This window comes from Anas platyrhynchos, chromosome 7 (genome assembly GCF_047663525.1).
Source record: "Anas platyrhynchos isolate ZD024472 breed Pekin duck chromosome 7, IASCAAS_PekinDuck_T2T, whole genome shotgun sequence".
Lineage (NCBI taxonomy): Eukaryota > Metazoa > Chordata > Aves > Anseriformes > Anatidae > Anas > Anas platyrhynchos.
The window spans coordinates 20,571,254-20,591,581 of NC_092593.1; the positions used below are offsets into that span (position 1 = coordinate 20,571,254).

General features: G+C 36.9%; 1 protein-coding gene across 4 annotated transcripts in view; it reads left to right on the forward strand.

The window, feature by feature from the left end:
* The first annotated feature begins 2,967 nt into the window (after positions 1-2,967).
* LOC101804634 (uncharacterized) overlaps positions 2,968-20,328 on the forward strand; it is a 54,737-nt gene continuing 37,376 nt past the window's right edge. For 2 of the 4 annotated variants that reach the window (XM_072040922.1, XM_072040924.1), the window contains exons 1-2: positions 2,968-3,099; positions 7,878-7,950. The gene's annotated coding sequence lies outside the window, so the exon portion shown is untranslated. Of the gene's footprint in view, positions 3,100-7,877; positions 7,951-17,593; positions 17,696-20,328 lie in introns of all 4 variants that reach the window. The other 2 variants (XM_038182284.2, XM_072040923.1) reach the window with 2 other exon arrangements.

Sequence of the window (20,328 nt, forward strand, 5' to 3'; positions counted from 1 at the left end):
CAAAAACATTTTGGAGGCTTTCCTTGCAGGAGCAAGAGCATCACACAAACTAAAGGAAGCTAAATTACTTGGATATTGCTCAGAAATACTAGAGAAAACTTAGAAAGGAACAGCATGGTATAACTATGCATGTGTTCACACACACACACACACACGTATGTGAACAGAAAGATGCTACCATGCATATACACCATAGGAGAGAGATTGGTCTGCTTGTTTTGCAAGAAACTTGCCAGATTAATTTTAATGATCTCACCTTCATAAATTCCATATATTATTTATGTTTGTTTCGTGCTACGTTCCTTACATTGCAATGAGTGTTTGCTGACACTGCAGCAGAACTTAAGTGATACTTCAAAATATTAACTTTTTTTTTTTTTTTTTTTTTGCTTTGAACTGCAATTTCAAGTAAGGGGTGGAGGTGCCTGCATTATTTTTGCAAAAGTTGCAGAGGAACACGTTGCTGTTTATTAGCAGATTGCGATTTTTCCTCTAGGATCTGTAGAGCACTAAGCTCCCTAAACCTTTCTGTAAAGGTTTTCTATCTATCAAGCTAAAAAAGGGGGGCTGGGGGGGAGGGAAGGGGGAGAAGATGTGGAGCGTAGGCTTTTGCAAAGTTGTGATTTATGCAGGTTCAGGGCTGTTTGGTGTAGTGGTACGACACAGCACCGGGGTCAAGCCACAAGAAACACTGGGGGCAGATCAGAATATTCAATTAGCTTCCTGGCACCTCTGAATCACAAAGAGAGGATAAGATCTCTCCATCACAAGATCCAGAGCTGCTGGGGGAGGAGGGGGACCTGCCCTCTTCAAATCTCTCTCCTCCCTCCCACCCTCTCTCCTTTCACTGTAGGAGAACAGTGCTTGAAACATTCCTTTCTGCACGGAAGGTCTTTTCCTATTGTTGTTTTCTTTGTGTTTCAGTGTTGCCAACTTACTGGAATTCTTGTCGTGGTTTCACAGCAAGGCTCAGGCTGACCAAACGGAACCAGCTGCGTTTGTGTATGGGGCCGCCGCTGCTTTAATCCCCCAACAACGCCAGCGGGGAGGGAAGGAAGAGATCCTCAGAGGGGTGCAAGCAGATCCGCTCTGTACAGATGGGTGCCTGAAAAGCCAACACACAGATTGACCATTCTTAATTAGAAGGCAAGTGGTTTAAAGCTGTTCACTCCCCAGCAATGCACAGACAGGGCAGACAGTGCTTGGGAGCTACGTGCAGACTTCTGTCATTGCATGTTTGGGGTGACTGGGAAACAAACTTTGGGAAGCACCTGCTTCACTCCTACACAACTGGCATTTGCAAGTCATGTTCCTGCCTCATTCACCATTATAATTTCTACACATCAGCATTTCCCAGACAACAAGGATTCTAAACAGAAAGAAGTGTAAGCAATAAAGTGTAAGTAAGGGTTCTAAACAGAAATAAGAAATAATTCCCTCACTGTTGACAGTGAGGGAAAGCCCTGTCCAGAGACAGTGGGCCAGCCCTTCTTACTCATTATTCGTTGTGTTTCAAGAGAAATTAAATGAGATGCCCAGATGCTTCACTGCCGAAGAATGAGAGTCACTAAGGAGCCAGCACAGGATAATGCTGTTCTCTGTTTACTTCGTCTAAAAATTTTCTCCTCTCACTTTACCATGGCAGCTCATCACCTAGCTAAAGGGACTCTTGATTTGCTGGACACCATCAAGCAGCACTTCAGCAAGATTTTAGCTGCAATATCAAACAACTCAAGGCCTTCCCTTAACTACATCCGAGACTGTCTTTGCCAGTGTAGCACACGTCTCCCTCCTAGCTTCCTGTTGACAGTCAGTTGAACATTTTCTGACTAAACTAGACCTAGGGATTTTTGGTGTATTATTTCATCTTTAAGATGATGCATATTACAACTGTTAGAAGGGTAGAGGGAAAAAAAAAACATAGGTAATACAGTTGTCCACTGAATTCTGATTTTAATTCAAAATATAGTTTGTGAAGTAGTTGCTTGCCTGGTTTTTGCTGTAAGCAAGCAATCAGAAAAGCTGTTAAAGTTGTAATTTTCAACAAACAGCCATGCTGCTTACACATTAAAGATGCATGCTAAGCACTGAAGTTAAAAATTAAAAAGGCCTGATTTTTGACCAGGGTTCAGCTCTAATTTGAAGTACCCAAACTCATCCAGTTCTTAACAAATAGACAGAAACACCAGGGTTGATGTATGACTAGATAAAGATACAAAGCTGATGGCTAGATTTTTTTAAAAGAGAGAGAATCACTCGAAGAAGCAGGTCAGATTGATACCTGTAAATTTCTTGTCTATTCTGAGTTTCTCAGGGCTAGGACATTTTACAGAGGTTGGTGATCTGCCCAGTGCATCGTTCAGTAAAGCTGTAATTGCCATTGGCATTTGGTAATCCTGTGGTCAATCTGTCCTTGGATAAACCCAGGTTTTTCCAAATTGAAAACATTTTGTCATAAAATGTATTTCCAATTTCATGACCAAATCCTAAGCTTTTAGCATGGCAAGCTCCTTTATTATTTTTGTTTAGTCATACTAAAGAGAGGCTTCCTGCCTCTTCTTTTTTTTTTTTTTTTGAGAGCACTGGCATGACAAGTCATACAAATATAAACTAAAAATGACTCTGTCTCTACCTGTGTAACAATCCAACAGCAGCAAGTTCATTGCTCAGATTTCATCCATCTCCACTGTTCTACAATTTAAAGTGTCATGTTAATTTAACAGAAAAGCACAAAACAGCACTTGAACTCAAGTTTCTGATATAAGCCATATCACATTTCACAATACCTAAAATAATGGCAGTTATTTTCCAGGCAGATATTTTCCAGAAAAGCAAGCAAACAAAAACAACAACAAACCAATTTAACAGTAACAAAAAGATGACCTCCCTTGATGTTGTTCTCAAGCATCTAATGAGTACTGATCAGTAGAGCACAGATTTCCAGAAGACAGACACGTTGGATCAAAGGTGGATCCCTAGCCCACATGAACACAAGAAACATTAAACCCAGGAGATGTGAATCAGCCAAAACAGAACCCATAAAGTAAGGATTGCACAACGCAGGTGGAGCCATGGCAAGAAGTTTCCGAAAATGTCCTGGTAAGTAACATATTACAACTTCTCTTTCAACCTGGAATTATATTACTGCACCCTGGAACAAAAAGCAGCGCATGAGAACTGTGAGTCTTTTTGGTAACTGCCGCTGAACAAGTGAGACTAGCAAAGACCATCACAAAATAAAACTTCCCAGCACCCTCATTTTTATCCCTGCAGCATTGGGCCTGTAATCGATTTTAACAATAACAGTATGGAGATGAGGCTTCTTTATGTGAAAGGTGGAAGGAAATGGATAAGGACTAAAACAGTCCCAATCCTCTTCTCCCCCCTTCATTTGGGACTGTCTGGTTCAACCTCCAAGTCCCTGTGCCCCATCCTGGAAACAGTTACAAAACAAAGGCAAGTATGCTTTGTCCCTGGCTGTACACCTAATTAGCAAAATTCTTGGTACCTGCCTTACTGCAAGTAGACTTTTTTGGCTCTTCATCTCTGAGGAACTCTTCATTTTTGTTCAAGCTCAACTGCTCAGCACCCAGTCTGAACCCTGCAAGAAAGTAACACAGGAAATTGTACTTGAGAAGGACTAGAAGTAAAGGGGCATTCTAAAAACCTGTTGGGGTGCTCTCAAGGGAAATAGGGTAGGATGGACTAACTCTGAAGACCCTTTACAAGAGCAGATTGAGCTATGCTGAGAAAAATCAAGACTGGAATCCTTGTCTTCTTGATGATTTCCCTAGAGTGTTCATATGGTAGAAAATAATTATTTTATAATTATTAAAATTACTCAGTGAATATATATCCCGCGTTTCACTGTCGTTGTGTATAAGACACAAACAATGCAAATATTATCTTTTCTCACATTTAAGTGTTCTGTATGATAATACAAGGTTATACGTCTCAGCACGGTATTTCATAAAGGAGAAAAATGCATAGAAAATTTTCATGACTCAAAATAAAAGCCAAAGTATCATCATTTCTGAAGCCTGAACATGGTGTTTTCCTTAGGATGCTACCTCATTCGACATTCCAGCAGGTATGGTAATCGATAAGGACAAAGTACCAAAGGAGATCTTCTGACTCATTTATTGCAGAAATGTAAATACATACAGCCAATGCAACAAAAAAGAAGGAAAGACATTTAGCACAGCAGAGAACAATACTCCAGCTCTACCTAGGCAATAGCCCTTCTATATAATAAGTCACTTAAAACTTCTGAAGCATTCATTTTCTGATTTGAGACACCTGGGCCTGTTTAAGAAAACTTTGAAATGCTCATTGCTGTGAACAAAGTTCATGGGAGCTGTACTTTTAATCCGTAGTACCAAGTTTTCCAAAACTGAGTCCTGGATGTCTTAATTTAGGTACCCAAAAAATCAAAGGATTTTAACCGAAATTCTTCTGTGCATTAGTTTCCTACATATAAAACTAGATGAATCTCTCAACCACTTTATAGATGAGAACTACAAAAATCCAAAAGGAAAATAGTATTCTTCTCAGAAAAAAAAAAAATACATAGTATGGAAGGCAGGAAGAGAAAACAGTATACCATCCACCTCAGCAATTTTTACAAGTAAATGCAGATGTGATGTTATAAGAGATGACAGAGTGAACCTAGTAAGAGGTAAGATTACTATTTCTTAATATACCATTTAAGCTAGACTGTCCTACAAATTACTTTTTATTTTCACTTCCCAGAGTTGGATCAAAAACTTAATTATCAAATAGGCAACAATATCAACTGTGAAACGGTGTGTCAATATCTTATGTTATTGATTTTCTTTGCCATACATCCCTATTAATAGCAGATCTCAGGGGTGTTCAGGATGAACTTCTTCTAAGGTGGAATTATCACATGCTAAGAATTGTTATGTGCTGTTTCTCCAACAGCCAGGATCAAATGCTCCACAGATCACAAGGGCAGTCCATCAAAAGCATCTGAGAAAAGATAATTAATACTCCTTCAGATTAGTAGTATATTAATTAGAATTTCAGGACAGAATGACAGAAAGAACACTAAGTAAAAGAGAACATTGTTTAGCAGTACAGGGGGTGCAGGTGATAGATTCTCACAGTTTTGGTGTTTATTTCAGAGAGCCAGAGATTAACCACTGCCAGTTTAATAGAAAAGCTGAAAATATGGTTTTACCCCATGAATTTTGTGAACAAGTTTTTTGTTCATTGAAAAAGACAGCAATAGGCTTATGAAAATCTGAGAACAAAGTTATTTAGTGTATGACCAAAACACAGCTACCATGAAACACTCTGCGCATAACATCCACTGAGTTGTATACTGATGTACAAATATTTTTTGTTCTATTAAATGGAAAAATATGAAGAAAACGATAGCTTAAGATAATAGATACATTTTTAGCAATTCTTAGCTGATTGCAGAGGAACAATACTCAAATCACTTGCTTTGAAAATACTACCTGATTCAGCCAACCTGCAAAACCACTTTGACAAGAAGAGACCAAACTCATTAATATATAAGGTCAAAAGGATTACAATAATTAAAAAAAAATAATAATAAAATAAAAATAAAAACCTCTCCTCCTTGGGGAACTTGTTCACAGGAATGAGATATAGGACAGTTCAGTGAACACAGACTTTGGCAAGCAAGGTAACTGGCTTGAGAAGTCCACCCTTCCCCCTTTATCCATCTTCCCTCTGAGCTTCAGCATTGCAATTCACTCCCCCTTTTGTCCCCTCAGTTATTCAGGTCCTCAAGAGAGAGGCAACTGCTGTGCCTGCCTTACAGCACAGTTCCACAGATGCAGGAGTGAGCTGCAAATGGCAGTAGGAGACACAACAGTCAAACCAATTTCACTGTTCATGCCAACATCTCATCAGACTACCTTATAATCCGCAAGGAACTAGCAAACTCTGTGTCTGGAGAAGCTAGAGCCACTTAAACTACCAGCAAGCAAGCATGCAATGTCATTTTTTATAACCACTTAACAGAAGAGGGAATTGAGGTGAAAGTTGACCATCAAAAACAGCTTAATGGTGTGTTTTGTATTTTGCAAGATATCTAACTGAATTCCTCCTTCTTGGTGCTTGTTCTGGCATACTGAATTTATTATTGTATAATCCACAGTTGCAGAATTTAAGATTTTTTCCTGATTAGGAGACAGTAAAGGATACCTCCTGCTGTTTTACTGTTTTGATGACTGGGGATCCACATTATTCAGGATAAGATCTTAAATTAAAAACACTTCTCTGGTGCTTAGCTTAAGAAGTTTTGTATCTGTAACACTTGGAGTTTCTAGGGCAGCTGCACTATACCATAAGGTGAAGGGCACAGTCAAGAAATTGAATTTTCATAGAATTATTGAAACACATTCTTTACACTGTGCTTACATTTCCACTGGAACAGTAGTTTACAAGTTGGAAATAGTTTGAAAAAAAATGTATACCAACAGAGCTATGCAACATACCTGTGTCATAATGGTGTCTTAAATGGCTTTAGAGGTAGGGATAGGTGGATTCATTATTTATTTTTTATTTATTTATTTTTGAAGATAAACAATTGTCCTTAAACATTATTGTATATCAGAGCCACAAGCCATTAAAAACAGATAGGAGGTTAGATACCACATTCTCCTAGATATTAAAAACTTTTTGCTCCATATGAAAGACTGCTTTATGTTTAACTTTTCCAGAAAAACTGGAGCTGTATTACTTTGTGTCAAGGCACTTTAAGAGATACTAATGAAAATGCCCTAGGTCCCCATAATCCTTTGTGGCTGATTAGGTACACCAGAAGCATTGTTTCATTAATTTGAAGGCTATATGCTTGAACCCTCATACTGACCTGAAAGTCATGTTTTATTCATATTGTAGTGTTGTAGTCAAAACTCCAGAAATAATTAAGAGGACAAGCCTCAAACCTTAGACCTTTGAATTATGAAGCTGGATAACCAGTTAATTATTGAACGATGAAAAAAAAAAAAAAGCAGAGGGGTTTCATTAGTCCTGATATATTACTATTGCCACCTACCTGTGAAAAGCTGATGGGTGATCAAGTAGGTACCACCATTTATGTCTTCAATTCCCAAAACGTTCAGATTATTTCCACAGGTCACAGTTATTTTTTCTTTCTTCTGGATTGAAAAATAAATAAATAAATTGGGGACATAAGGTTAAACTGTGGCTCCATTATACTAACAAGGGAAAGCTTCAAAGTTCAGTAGTCTCAGCTAAGATTCATCAGCAGTCAGTGACCCTGATACTGAATCCCTGAAGCCATTATTCAAATGAAACATCAGATGACTGGATCAACTGCAGGAAGAAAATAAGGTATCTTTAAAGAAAAGATGACGAAAGAGTATGTATAGATTTAGAAACTTGTTATCTAGCTGTCCTTTATGGAAGCAAGACATTGTAGTCAATAGTTAGTTTTTCCAGTCAAACTTTCAGTCTCCTAAATTTTTATTAGCCTTTGTTTCTGAGAGGTCTTCAAGACTTCCTACCTATTGAGCATAATAAAAGGATTCAATCTGAAGAGCAAAGACATGTATATGAATGGTAAAGTTCTCATTTTAAAAGCTATCATCATCCTAAGGGAAACAGAAGATGATAAGAAAAGGTAAAGTAAAGACCAAGGAAGAGAAACTCTGCTGAGTCATGTTTACTTTTTCCCACAAAATAGAGATCTCTCTCTTTATACACAGCAAAGAGACCTAGTAAAGATTTGAGACAAATATTTACATGCTCAATCAACATAGGCTTCCCATGCCATCCGTGTAATATGAGTTTGTCATAACTGCTCCTTTATGCACCTTATTGCCAATAATCACTGCTGATTCCATCTTGCACAGGTTTTGACCAGTCTCATGAATCTAATAATACAAGAGCATTAGAGAAGCTTTTTCATCTGTTAAATTAATTCAGGTAAGCGAGCTTCAATAAAACTTAGACCTCATATTTGAGATACATGAAACTGCTCCAAAGTTTTACTATCACCCAACTTGGCCAATTATCATCAGATTACAATAATTTCAAATACTGAAATATTTACTACAATCAGCAGAGATTTCAGAAGAAATTATATAATGTGTTATTGCCAGCATTCTACTATTTTTGCACCAAGGTCTTTTTGATGAATGAGAACATTAGAGCCAAATCTTACTTGTAGACCTACAGTACCAAGAGCCATTTACTGTTTTCTTAATGGACATCCTGCTCTTCTTATTTCTATTGCTATTCCCTCCATTATCCCAGTATGGATCACATTCTTTTAAACTGTCATTTCCTTTTCCTTCCTTCCCTATACCTTCTTGTTTTCCTAATGTCTCCTTTCAGACATTAATTTGCTTCTTTAAAGATGAGGTTAGAAAAGACAGAAAACAGTACTGCAAACAAAAAGAGTATAGTCAATAAGTGCAGTAGTTCTTATTACTCTTATTATAGTACAACACACTTTTTATGTAAGCTCACATATCAATCAAGTTGCAGTACAGGATTAAAAAAAAAAAAAAATCAGACTAACAACGATGAAGCTGCGAAGCTGCTGGTTTGAACTAACTTACCACAACAAAACCTCATAGAAACTGAATATGGGTTAAGGTCACCAGAGCAGATCCTGCTCCCAACAACAACTAGAGTGCATACCAGAAGGAGACGAAGGTAAAACACTACAGTCTCTTTTATTTTCATACTTCCCAGTGATCCCTGGGCAACTATGTATGAGATAGAGCAGTTTGCTGACTACTTACTATATCTGTGATGTTTAAATCCCCATAAACCAGGATTAGGAAAGGGCAAAAGGTACTTTAAAGCCACCTGTCATCATCTCACACGCATCCTGAGTTTAAGACAGTGAAAGACTAGGGATCTGGAGGCAGCTTTCCATTCAAGTTTGACCTTTAGGTTTTAAACAGTATAATAATTGGGTCAAATTAGAAGAAAGCTATTCAAAGTACCATTCTCTCTGGAATTCTGCTAATGGTTAAAAATATAAGATTAAGGGCTTTCCCACGTACTAGAATACCAAATAGAAGTGTTATTTTTAGATTTAAAAACTTGTCTCATCAGACCATTTTCCAAAGGGATACAATTGAATTTTGTGTTCTCAGACATTTCAGGAATGGAGATGAATGTTTTTCTTCCCCCTGTAACAAAAGGTAGTTTTCCATGAGTCATTTGCAAATTCAGGTTAAAGAATCTGCTACTATCCCTGTTCACATTGCACTTCTTCTAAGTACAGAGGACATAAGGATATTTCAAGCAATGCTTTACATTAAAACTTATTATCTTGGTGCCTAATCATATTTTTACACTGTTCCATCCAATTAACTCTTAATCCTCATTAGTCTTTTGGGTGCCACTATCAAATAAGCATGTAAAATTACTCCCACAGTAATTTTATCACTAAAACCTGAATAATAAAAATATTGGAAATACTGGTGTCCAGTGCAGTTAAGAAGTCTAGACATTAATATGTACTTGGATTTTTATGTATGGACTTGCACAGATTCTAGACACAACATTTAAATGCTATCTCCTGCTCCGGAAAACACAGTAATATATTAACTGATGTTTACATCCTACTTACACAGAGTTGTGATAAACCCAGTCTGCTATCACAGCAATTGGTAGCTACTTAAATTCCATCTATTGCTTTCAAAATTTTAAAAGCCAATACTACATTTTAAAGAAATATTAACAGTGTCTAAAAAAAGCACATAAATATTAATAGGACAGGAAAATCCAAGTCAGTATGCTGGTATTTCATTCTGATTTCAAGTCTCTAGTAGAAAAGTAGCCTCAGAAACACACGGTATTAGAAAAACATACAGGGCCCACAGGACAATGGAGTCAGAGTCCTTCCACTCCACTCCCTGCCCCCCCACCCCTTTCCTTGCTGCCTCTCTTCTACAGCACCCCCCCACCCAGCTGTAGGGCAAGACACACTCATATGCAGCCCTTACCATCACATCATGGCTACAGACAACCCAGGAATACAGATATATCTTATGTAATTTTATTGAAGATACCTTAATTGGATTTGATCCATTCTGTGTTTGTGAAGAACAGAAGTAGTTAAGCACAATGTTGACTCACTGTATAAGTTTAATTATACCAGTAAATCACACTGAAAAGAGCACAGAACTAATACGGTGTTATTTCAGGTGATTTGTGAAGAGTAGTAAGGGAAGAAAAAGCTTCATCTTCCAGCCTCTCATCCACTGTGGATACTCCCAACTGTGTTCAGTTTAAAAACATTGTAACATAGAAACTCTCATATCAGATTCATAAATGGAATCTTTGGCCTTGGTCTCAACACTTACAGGAATACTCCCTTCGTTGCATTTTTTGATACCTTACTTGCAATGTCTGCCTGTTGAAGCACAAGGTAAGTTTACAGTAGGCTTTATTCAGTCCTCTGTGCAAAGCAGTTCAGTATTTTGGGGACTTCATCACACACTGTCACTCTTGCAGCACGTATGTAACTCACTGCATCGTTTCAGAATGGAGAGCTCAAAAAAATAAATGCAAACCATGATAAACAATTTGATTACACTAAATATTTGGTTTGGTGGCTTTACCTTACAATATTATCAAATCTTCCTTTTTAATGTCATTTTTGTCTTTGTGTCTGCATTTCCTCATCTACCAGACAAACAAAGCAGAGATCTTTGTTACTGGCACCTGTTTCTCTAAGATTAAAAAAAAAAAAAAAAATACACTTGAAGAGTTAAAGTTTTCGGGCAACATTAGTATTTACATTTTTACACTACCTAACTTTGCAGCTCAAATTGTTTGTCGAACTTGGTTTATTTAAACTGCCTGGCAGAATCCTTTCAGATTGTTGTTTGGAGTTGCTATTTGTTTTAAATAATTTTCCACTGAAAATTAATGACAAAGAGGAGTCAACGGAACCTTTTCTATCAACTTAACTGCAACCTCAAAAAAAGCAGCTTCACATGCACATTTGCAGAAATGAGCCCTATTTTCTTTGAATTCAACATGCATTGCGACATGCTGGCAGCTGACTCTGCTCCTTTCTCAGCAAATTTCTTCAGGTGAAAAAGCGGAGATGTTTGGAAGGAAGCCTGGTTCTTTTAATCTTATCTAAGCACTCCTGAAAGGAATTAGCTGAAGATAAGGGATATTGAGTCACATGTCTTTTCTGCCTCAGAGTTCTTAATGTGCATGGGGAATTATTCCATTTCCTACTACACCAATTTTAAGCTACTGCAATTCCAGCATCTTTACAAGAGATATTCCTGATATGTACAAATATGACGTGTACCAGGCATGGCTGTAACATTTAACTGTAAGAGGAAAATTAGGGCTACTGCCAGTGCAATGCTCAGTAAGAACAGAAAAACCATGCCTGGCCTTTGAAGTAATCTTTACTTCAGCTGCCCCGGCTAAAAGGGTTTAAGGGGAGGAGGAGAAATTTTTCCTGATCTCTGAGGTGACATTTAACAGACACGGGAAACAGACGTGGACTGCAAGAGTCTCCTCAGGAAGGCCTATGGCATGAATGACTAAGCAAATAAAACAGTAATGCATTCAGTACACTTAACATCTCAATCTTGGACAAAGGACTTCTTCCATCATGGCTTTATCTTCTTTTTGATAGCAACCATTACCAATGGGGCTGAGATGGACCAAATACCTGACATGGCAAAGGCTATAGGAAAGAAATGCTCAATACTTAAAAGAATCTTTTATCAAAATCCTTATGAACTTTGCAAATTCTTCCTGCTTTCATTTGGCAGAGTAACTGTCCTAACTATGCAATAGCATGCTTCATAATATATAATGATCAGAACCAGGAGCAGCTACTCAGGCAACTTCCCTTTTATTTAAATCCTCCCACTAGAACTTCAAATACGTATATGTGGTAAGAAGTTCTACTCCAGGCCAATAAAACAGACCAGCAGCATAACAAAAGGAATACAGGGGACCTATGGCAAGAGCCACTGAACCAAGTCACTGGTTGCTTCTCAGACGCTTACAATTATGGTTGAATGAAAGAGTGATTTAGCTGGCACTTCACCCACAGTAACAGCCACATGGTCAGCAGTTTTAACTACAGCTTTAACTCCATCTGCAGCCTGTTCTCCTAGCTAAAGCTTTCACACCAATGTTCTCTGCCCAAGATATACACCAGCTACATATTTTTCTTTGTCATATCTGACTCCATGTTAAGGAGCTTCCAAAAAGAGCAAGCCAATTTCAAAACCAATATGTAAGAGGTTCTTGGGGTAACAAAGTCCAAGTTTCACTTCTTTATGCTACACCACAAGCACCAGGCACTACAAGCTTAAGTGCCTGGTGCTTTGTCTAGGTCACGCTTCATGAGCATGCTGAAAAGAATAACCTTAGGTATCATGAAACTTCTCCCAGTCCCCTCTGGAACAGAAAGAAAGATCACCTCATCACAGAACCACCTTCACAGGCATGTGGCAGTTGTCATTACATAATTTATGGAGGTGTGTTTTGAGACATTTGGGGCAGTTCTGTCCCACAGCCCTCTAGCAAAAACGTGAAGCAGTCAAGTATGCTCTACAACATAATCATTTATTTCTAATACATGTATCTGTAACTGACATGCCTACAGAATTAACTGCTTTAGATAGAACATAAAAGATGCAATGAAGATGCTTCAGGATTCTGCCCACAGGAAGTACTTGGACATTCTAATATTCAGCTAGCATATACCTCAAGTTATCTCAGTTCAATGTACAGCATCAAGAATATAAGAATCCAGCACTTGGAATTTTCTCAATTTTTAGAAACATTCCTTCCCACTTATATCACCTTTGTCAGTATTACCACATCACCCTTAAAAAGCAGTTTGATCAGGATGAGAAAACTTCTTGAAAATATAAGCAATTAATGCAGACAATTAAATAAGTGGGGGAAGGAGCAAACTGCTAGACTATGTTTGGATCTCCAGAAAACCAGAAAATATGACCTTGTAATTTAATTTCAGAAACTTTCTAAAATGAACAATTTTTCTTAACTAGTATTACATCTGTTTGTTTTCCCTTGAATTTCACTATACTTTTCCTGAAAGTCTTCATACTTTGAGATGATTCAGAACAGAATCTATTTTAGCCATGAAAACATTATGGAGTATTTTGAATCAGCATTTTAGTTTCAGCTGAATAGTAGTAGTCTAACCCCATTCACAAACAGAGATGGGCACAAAGCTCATGTACTAATTTTTGTGGTCCCCTGAAGTAATTTTATCTCCTTGTTTGTCAGGTGGATATATAAGTACAATATAACTAAATGTAATATAGATTTAGATATTTATTGCATACACAATATCCAAAGCTCAATTAAAAATGTTTGGGAAGAGAGTGTAGAAATGCTATCCTCAAATAAACAAACAAAAAACACTTCAGTTTTTTCTGTGCAACAGAACAATAGAATCTTTTCAAGTAGTTTGTATAGGAGAAGGTTGAAAGACCATCATTATCATAATGATAAAGTCCATCATAATGTCATCACATGACATTAACCATAAAAAAGACCAAATTCTTATATAAAGAAAAAGTGTAAGCATAGCACAGTAAATATACTAATCAGGCCAGGCTAACTCAAAAAGTCTGTATCTCATTCATTCTAGCAGGAAATGCTGTTCATAACAGAAGATCTTACTCTGTACTGCAAGGACACTTCCAGTAGCCCACTCTCCATTACAAAATAAGTGTAAGCCCACTCTTATTTCAGACCAGCACTTGCTCAGCCCTGATTTATGACAGCATTCCTCAAGCCAGGGAGGAGGAAAGAAGAACTATTTCTGATTCTTTCTGATAAACAGGTAAAGCGCAACGCCCAAACACAGCATTCAATCTGACAACAAAGCAATAAAGCCACCTCATTATATGTTTTGATTGCTTTCTGGAACTAGAGTGGCTATAGTCACAGCACTTTTACTTGTATATGACAGATCGATTTCCTAGAGTTTTCGAAACAAGTATGTAAGTCTTGCTATTCCTCAGTCAGCCATCTCAAATCAAGCATCTTCAATCAGCACGGCCCACAACCTTTCATTCTTTCATGCTCGAGTCAAGACTGACACCCTGTGGCCATATCTTTTAACTGATTTTCTTCTCGCATAGCTACCTGATTTTTAAAACGAGAGATTCCATACTGAGATTCCATTCCAGACCTTCAACCTTTTCTTCTGTAAACCACTTGAAAATCTTCAATTGTTTTATCTACAAAGTATAAAGTAAATCAGCTGAAAACTTGTTTTCTTAAAAACATCTAAGAAGTCAAACATTAAGTGCATATGTGTAGTATTGCAAAACACCATATAGGCTTAAAAAAAAAAAAATCTAGAGAATCTAGTCACACCTCTCTACTTAGTATGGTAAATATATAATAATACTTGTAACAGAAAGAGAGATGTTTTGATGTTAAAGTACTGCAGTAGGTTAACTACTTCAGAAATAGACATTTATTTTCTATCATTTCCAAGTAATCCTTTTTATAAGGATTATAAAAAAAATTGTAAACATGGTATTAGATTCATGTATTAGTGACTGATTTCAATTGATGCAGCATTAACTGACAGGTTCTAGTTATTGAATTTTGATCCAACACCAAGGCAAGTACTTTTTTTGTGGAAACAATACAGAACACAGGTAGCACAATCACCATACAGGGAAAAAATGAGTTTACTTTCTACATCACTTGCTTCATCTATTTCACAATCATCAATACTGTAATAGACAAGTCTGTTTTGACTGTAGGAATATCATTCAATTTGAAGATCAGTAAGATACAGCAATTTCTGAGATACTTCTAATATAAAAAGACAATTTATTTTCCCTCAAAGACACCAGCTATTATGATTTTGTTCAAGCATGGTGTCTTGATAGATATAACTACATAAAATTAAAGTTTCTGCTCATCCAATGATGATATGGCTGGGTTTTTGAAATACCAGTAATAAGTGCCTTCCTTAGCATACACCCTATCTTTGGTAAATCCTTAACAGCATAGCCTTTCAATATGGTCAATTAAATATGGCAGAGTGATGCAAATATCACTAGGCTATTGTGAGAAGTAGTTCTCATTTCACTATTAATAGAGTAGCAAATGCATTCTAGCACTAAGGTAGAATGTTCCAGACAAACAGAATGAGGTTCTTAACTGAAATGCAAGACAGTAGCCTCAATCCAAAGACATGCTTTATCCAGCACAACATGACTGCTGGATTGTTTCTATTGTTTCATCAGCTGAAATACTGAGAATCATTTCTTTCTAAGGCACTGTGTTTACCATCATAACCAGTAAAAACTTAAAGACTCTGAAAAATCTGAGACCAAAGCCTGTCAATTTTGAGTCTCAACTACAGTTACACTTTCACAGTGTATCCATTTCAAGAATAGCAACAATGTCTTGAAAAAATTTGTAATCTTATTTGGAGGAGATAATACAAATTAAATCCTCTCTCAAAACCATATATAAAAAAATGAGATGATGTATCAGTGCTGCACATGGGGCAGATTATAAAATGTCAGCTACTTGATCTATTTTAGCTTTAGTAACAGGGGAACGTAGAAAGGGCACAAACAGCAGGTTACCAAGAGAAATATCTTTATAGCACAAGCCACATGATATTATTCTGAGCTTATAGTATTAGGGCCCGTGATTTATAATGCAAGATCTGGTGAGCTATTACTGAAAAGATTCCTAGTTCACCAGTAGCACAGGATAATATTGCAGTAACACCTATCTGTTTGCATAATAGCTGCAGCCAAGTCTATCAAATCATCTACTGAAACACAGACCACTTCAAAGCAAGTCTTTCAGAGTACCAGTAATTCTTGACAGAATTTTTTTCTATTGTTCCTTAAAAGGAGCAAAGAAGCACCTAATGCACAGATCTATAAAATACTAGCAATCACAGCAGACAGGAATCTACAGTTCAGTGTCCATACCACCTGTATCTGGGGCAAAACATTACTTTTGCTTTACATAAACTGAGTAAGAAGCTTGCTACTACTACCAGCAGAGGTCTAACAGATCCTTTATACATAGAAGCTGTTTTTTCCTGCACTGAGCACATGTCTGTAGCCATCCGTGACTGATAACCTACAGGAGAGGGGCTATTAGCCAGAAGCACATACACCTGGAAAGGTGCAAGGCCACATAACTATGAGCTCATTAAAGCAGAAGTGTTCTCAAAGGTGTTTCTTTTGTCCTTCCTGTTCTTGGATTAATGCGCACAGCTGAAAGCTTCTTACCACTATTCCACATTCATTTAGTGATTACATGCAAACATAAAGGAGATAATTTTGAACCTCCAGACCATTTTACTCAGTAACCAAACATTCCCATCTTCCGTAAGAATACAAGTGATTGATATTTTCAAGGTACCTTGTAACTGCTCTCCTACTAATCCCTAAACAGCTTTGGAAAACAGAAACATCCTACTCTCCTCTTTCAGTATTCAACAAGACCTCCCACAGCCTGAATTGGGTCAAAATTCCTCTCAGAGTGATGCTCTACATATTTGCACAAAGAATGTCTAAGAAAGTACTTAGAAAAAATGACAAGTTTTTTTTCCCGCCCCCCCACCTCTACACTTCAAAGATAAAGCAGCAAAGTTTCACTATGAGGCAAGGCAATGAGTTTTGTAAATACTGTTCAAACTATGGTTGACCTTAACTATTTATGGTTCACGTGGCAAGTAGAGTATCTGAAGCCATACTAACCTTCACACATCTTAGTATCTTGTATTTCTAATCATGAAACAGAAGATGAATATAAGACTTCTTTTTCTTGCAGTTGTGTTTGCATACATTATTTAAGGTTTGGCTCAAGTACTGGTAAAATCACAATACCCCATTATTAAATTTCACTTAAACCAATGTTTTAATGTTTTTATGTATTGTTAGACAAAGAGGATATATTGTTTTACCACAAGGAAGAGCCTTACCAATATTTTCTTAAGTGTATGGTACTAACAAATTTACAACTTGCTCAATACATTTATTCGAATTCAAGAGCTTCAGCATTGATAACTGCAAACCTAACAAATTTAAATTAAAAAAAAAAAAATCTTACTAAAAATAAGAATATCTTTAACACAAACCCCATCATCATTAATATATTGGTATAATAGTCCTCAGATCCAGAAACAGAGGTCTACTCAGGTTTTTGCTAGGCTAGATTCCAAAGATTACAGCATAAATACATGTAAGCTAGTAGCTGTTTAAAGAGATCTATTAGCATTTTCCAGTAGGTCTAGTATTATCTAAAAAAAAAAAAAAAAAAAACTTTCTTCACTTCAAAAATCATTGCTACACTTGCATACACAGTGTTACAGCTCTTTTGTTAATATTTTAAAACATTTACTTACTTGTCTGCCAGCCTCCCTCAGTTTCACATTGCTGATTGTATTCCTTCACTCCTGCTGAGGATCTTATAGCCCTGTCAGTTACTTACACAACTTAGCAAGTTAACTCTGCAGTAATAACCAAATCCCAACTACTAAAAGCCATTTTGTCCCCCACATGGTTTCTCTCTCCTCCTAAGAACACCTTCCCCTCAGGTTACAGGGCCTTCTGCCTCCTGAGCCTGAGAGAACCTCACAGCTGAGAGGAGCCCTCACTAGATGAACCATGGGTATGCACAGGTGCTGCAGCAGTTCCAGGTATGCTTAGACTCTGCTTGGTCAGCAGCAGGCAATCAGGCTTTGATTTTAAAACTTGTTACCAGTTGGATTTAGCTACTAGCATGGAAGTAGCAGGGTAGGTCCTAGCCTCTTGCAATCCATGGGTGTGACTGCAAATGATACTTCTCAGCATACTGATACAGGTTAACACATAGTCTGGGGCTTCTACTGCCAGTTGGGGACCCCAACAGACAGCAGAAATGGGCCAATACCTTATGAAGGGTAACAAGGGGATGTGCAAGCAGGTAGGGCTGGTGGAGAGTGGGACCACAAAGCACACCGGTGGCTGAGAGGGCTGCTGGGCCCACAAGACTGCTGCAAGGGGTGCAGAGGGTCTGATACATATGTTTGTAAATACTTTTAAATAAAAGCCGTAGGTCCAAAGATGCAAATTCTGGCATTTATGCAAGTTTAGGGTTATATTGGCAATAAGGGCAGTAAGATAAATATTTGTCTTCTTGTAACACTATAGATAATCACCTATCTGAAAGATGAAACCTATTCCCAATGCTAAAAGGATTCCAGCTTTGGAAGTGTACGGAACTTGCCTTTTTCTGCCAACTCTTTATCACTTTCATTTGCAACATACTCTATGTACAGCAACATGCTTTAACTTGCTAAGCATTCCAGTGGAGTAATTATTTTTCCAATTGCCATACTATGTGTTCTCTAAATGTGGTAAGTGTGATTAAAACAGTTGCTTTTTACTGCAACTCTATGAAAATATAGTGTTCCATGCCCCCCCAAAATAATGTAATTACTGCATTAAAAAAGGGATAGTGTAAAAGAGTTTAGTATTGCTAGCTACAGGTATCATGCTGTTGAATATAAGGCAGGTGGAAGAAAATATTTGTGCAAAGTGTATTTTACAAGTAACAAATGCAACAGCAAATCCAGCATAATTACTTGTTTAAGTACTTTTTCATTGGTACCGACACAGAAAATCAAATCTTTTAAGATTTCATTTAGTTTCCATTTTAAGAGTATTCTTGATCTGGTTAGATGTTCAATATTATTAAATGAATAGTCAAATATTCAGTATGTTAAAAATCTATTGATACTGTTTTATGTATATTCTTTCATTGCTTTATTAGGCTGAATGCCACAAATTTTGAAAATAACTTGCTTACATACATGTGTATTTACTTAGGCTGTAAGGTGGAAAATATCTCTTAGAAAATTTGCAAAACAATGCTAACATTAATATTACACACAGGTTATGCTCATAGTAAGCTTTTGACAATAATATACAAAGATCAAATGGGAAAGTACTGAAGACCCTCCCTCCTTTTATGCCTCATTACAATTGTACACTTCCTGGTTGCACCTCCTGAAAAATTGCGGAAGAGATATATTAAAAGAAAGAAGAAATGGGGAGAGAAATTCATACCATGTAAAACAAAAGACTGTGTTTACTAGACTAGTCCCGAAGAGTCGGTAGGATTTGTTGTGAGCTACACAGAGAGTAACTCCTTGATATCAAAAAACATTGCTTACAGCATTTTCTGTGATGAGTTCAGATGAAAACACGATACAGCCTACTTGCTCAGCTCTTTCATGCTTGATGCTCAATATTTGTACCAAAAAGCAAAGATAAATCCTGGATTCACTGGAATCAATAGTTCTGCCACTACCTTCACATATGCCAGGATTTCATAATAGGTTTTTATACGGCTCTGCCATGAAGACATAATTTTTCATAGAGAAAAAACAGCTTTTGTCACAAATATACGTCCAAATTATTTTTCTTAAACTGCAGCCACAACAGTTGGCAACTTCAACTCAATTTGTCATGACATAATGTACTCAACCCGAATGTTGAGCTGTCAAATTCACTAAAACACATTTTGCAATTAGAAGGAAAAACAGTGGTATCCATTTTATCTTTCTTCAGATACAACCTTCAGCGAAGTTGGTTTTGATTTTTTTTTCTAATTTTCTTTTTCAATTACTCTGAGTATTTGAACTTTTGAACTATTTTTCTTAAAATTCATGCTTGTGATACAACTTACAGGACTGTGAACTACATTTTTTATAACCTTGATATTTAATAACAGAATTCAAAATATTGTAAATATTTTGTATATTTTTTACAAAAATATTTACAATAAAATGTTTTGTAAATGGTATGCTTTTGTTATTTTACTAGTTCAAGTCAGGTACGTTTCTGTGTTGTTTTTCTTTTTTTTTTTTCCTCAACATAGTGGTCATGTACTTACATGTCAAATACAACTAAATAAATACTCTTGGAATTCCACTACAGCATGATACAGAGGTTAAATGGTCAAGACTGTCTTGAGGCCATGAAACACTAGAAGAAGACTGTGTGAAATGTGCATATTTTTAACAGTTCACAGCAGACAAGATGTGTGTATTATTGACACTGAAGTGGCAAAAAGGTGGAAATACATTTCAGAAGCATCGTGTCAAGCTCTTGACAAAAAACTACTATCAGAGCAGAGGAAAAAAGGGAACATTCTGTCTGCTTAGTGTTGCTCTCAAAAAGTAGCCTTCCTGTTGGTTGAATATTCTCTTAGTGTACGGAAATACTCAGATGGTATTTGCTAACTATGTTGGCTCATGATTACTTCTGTCTCCAGTGCTGTTACAGA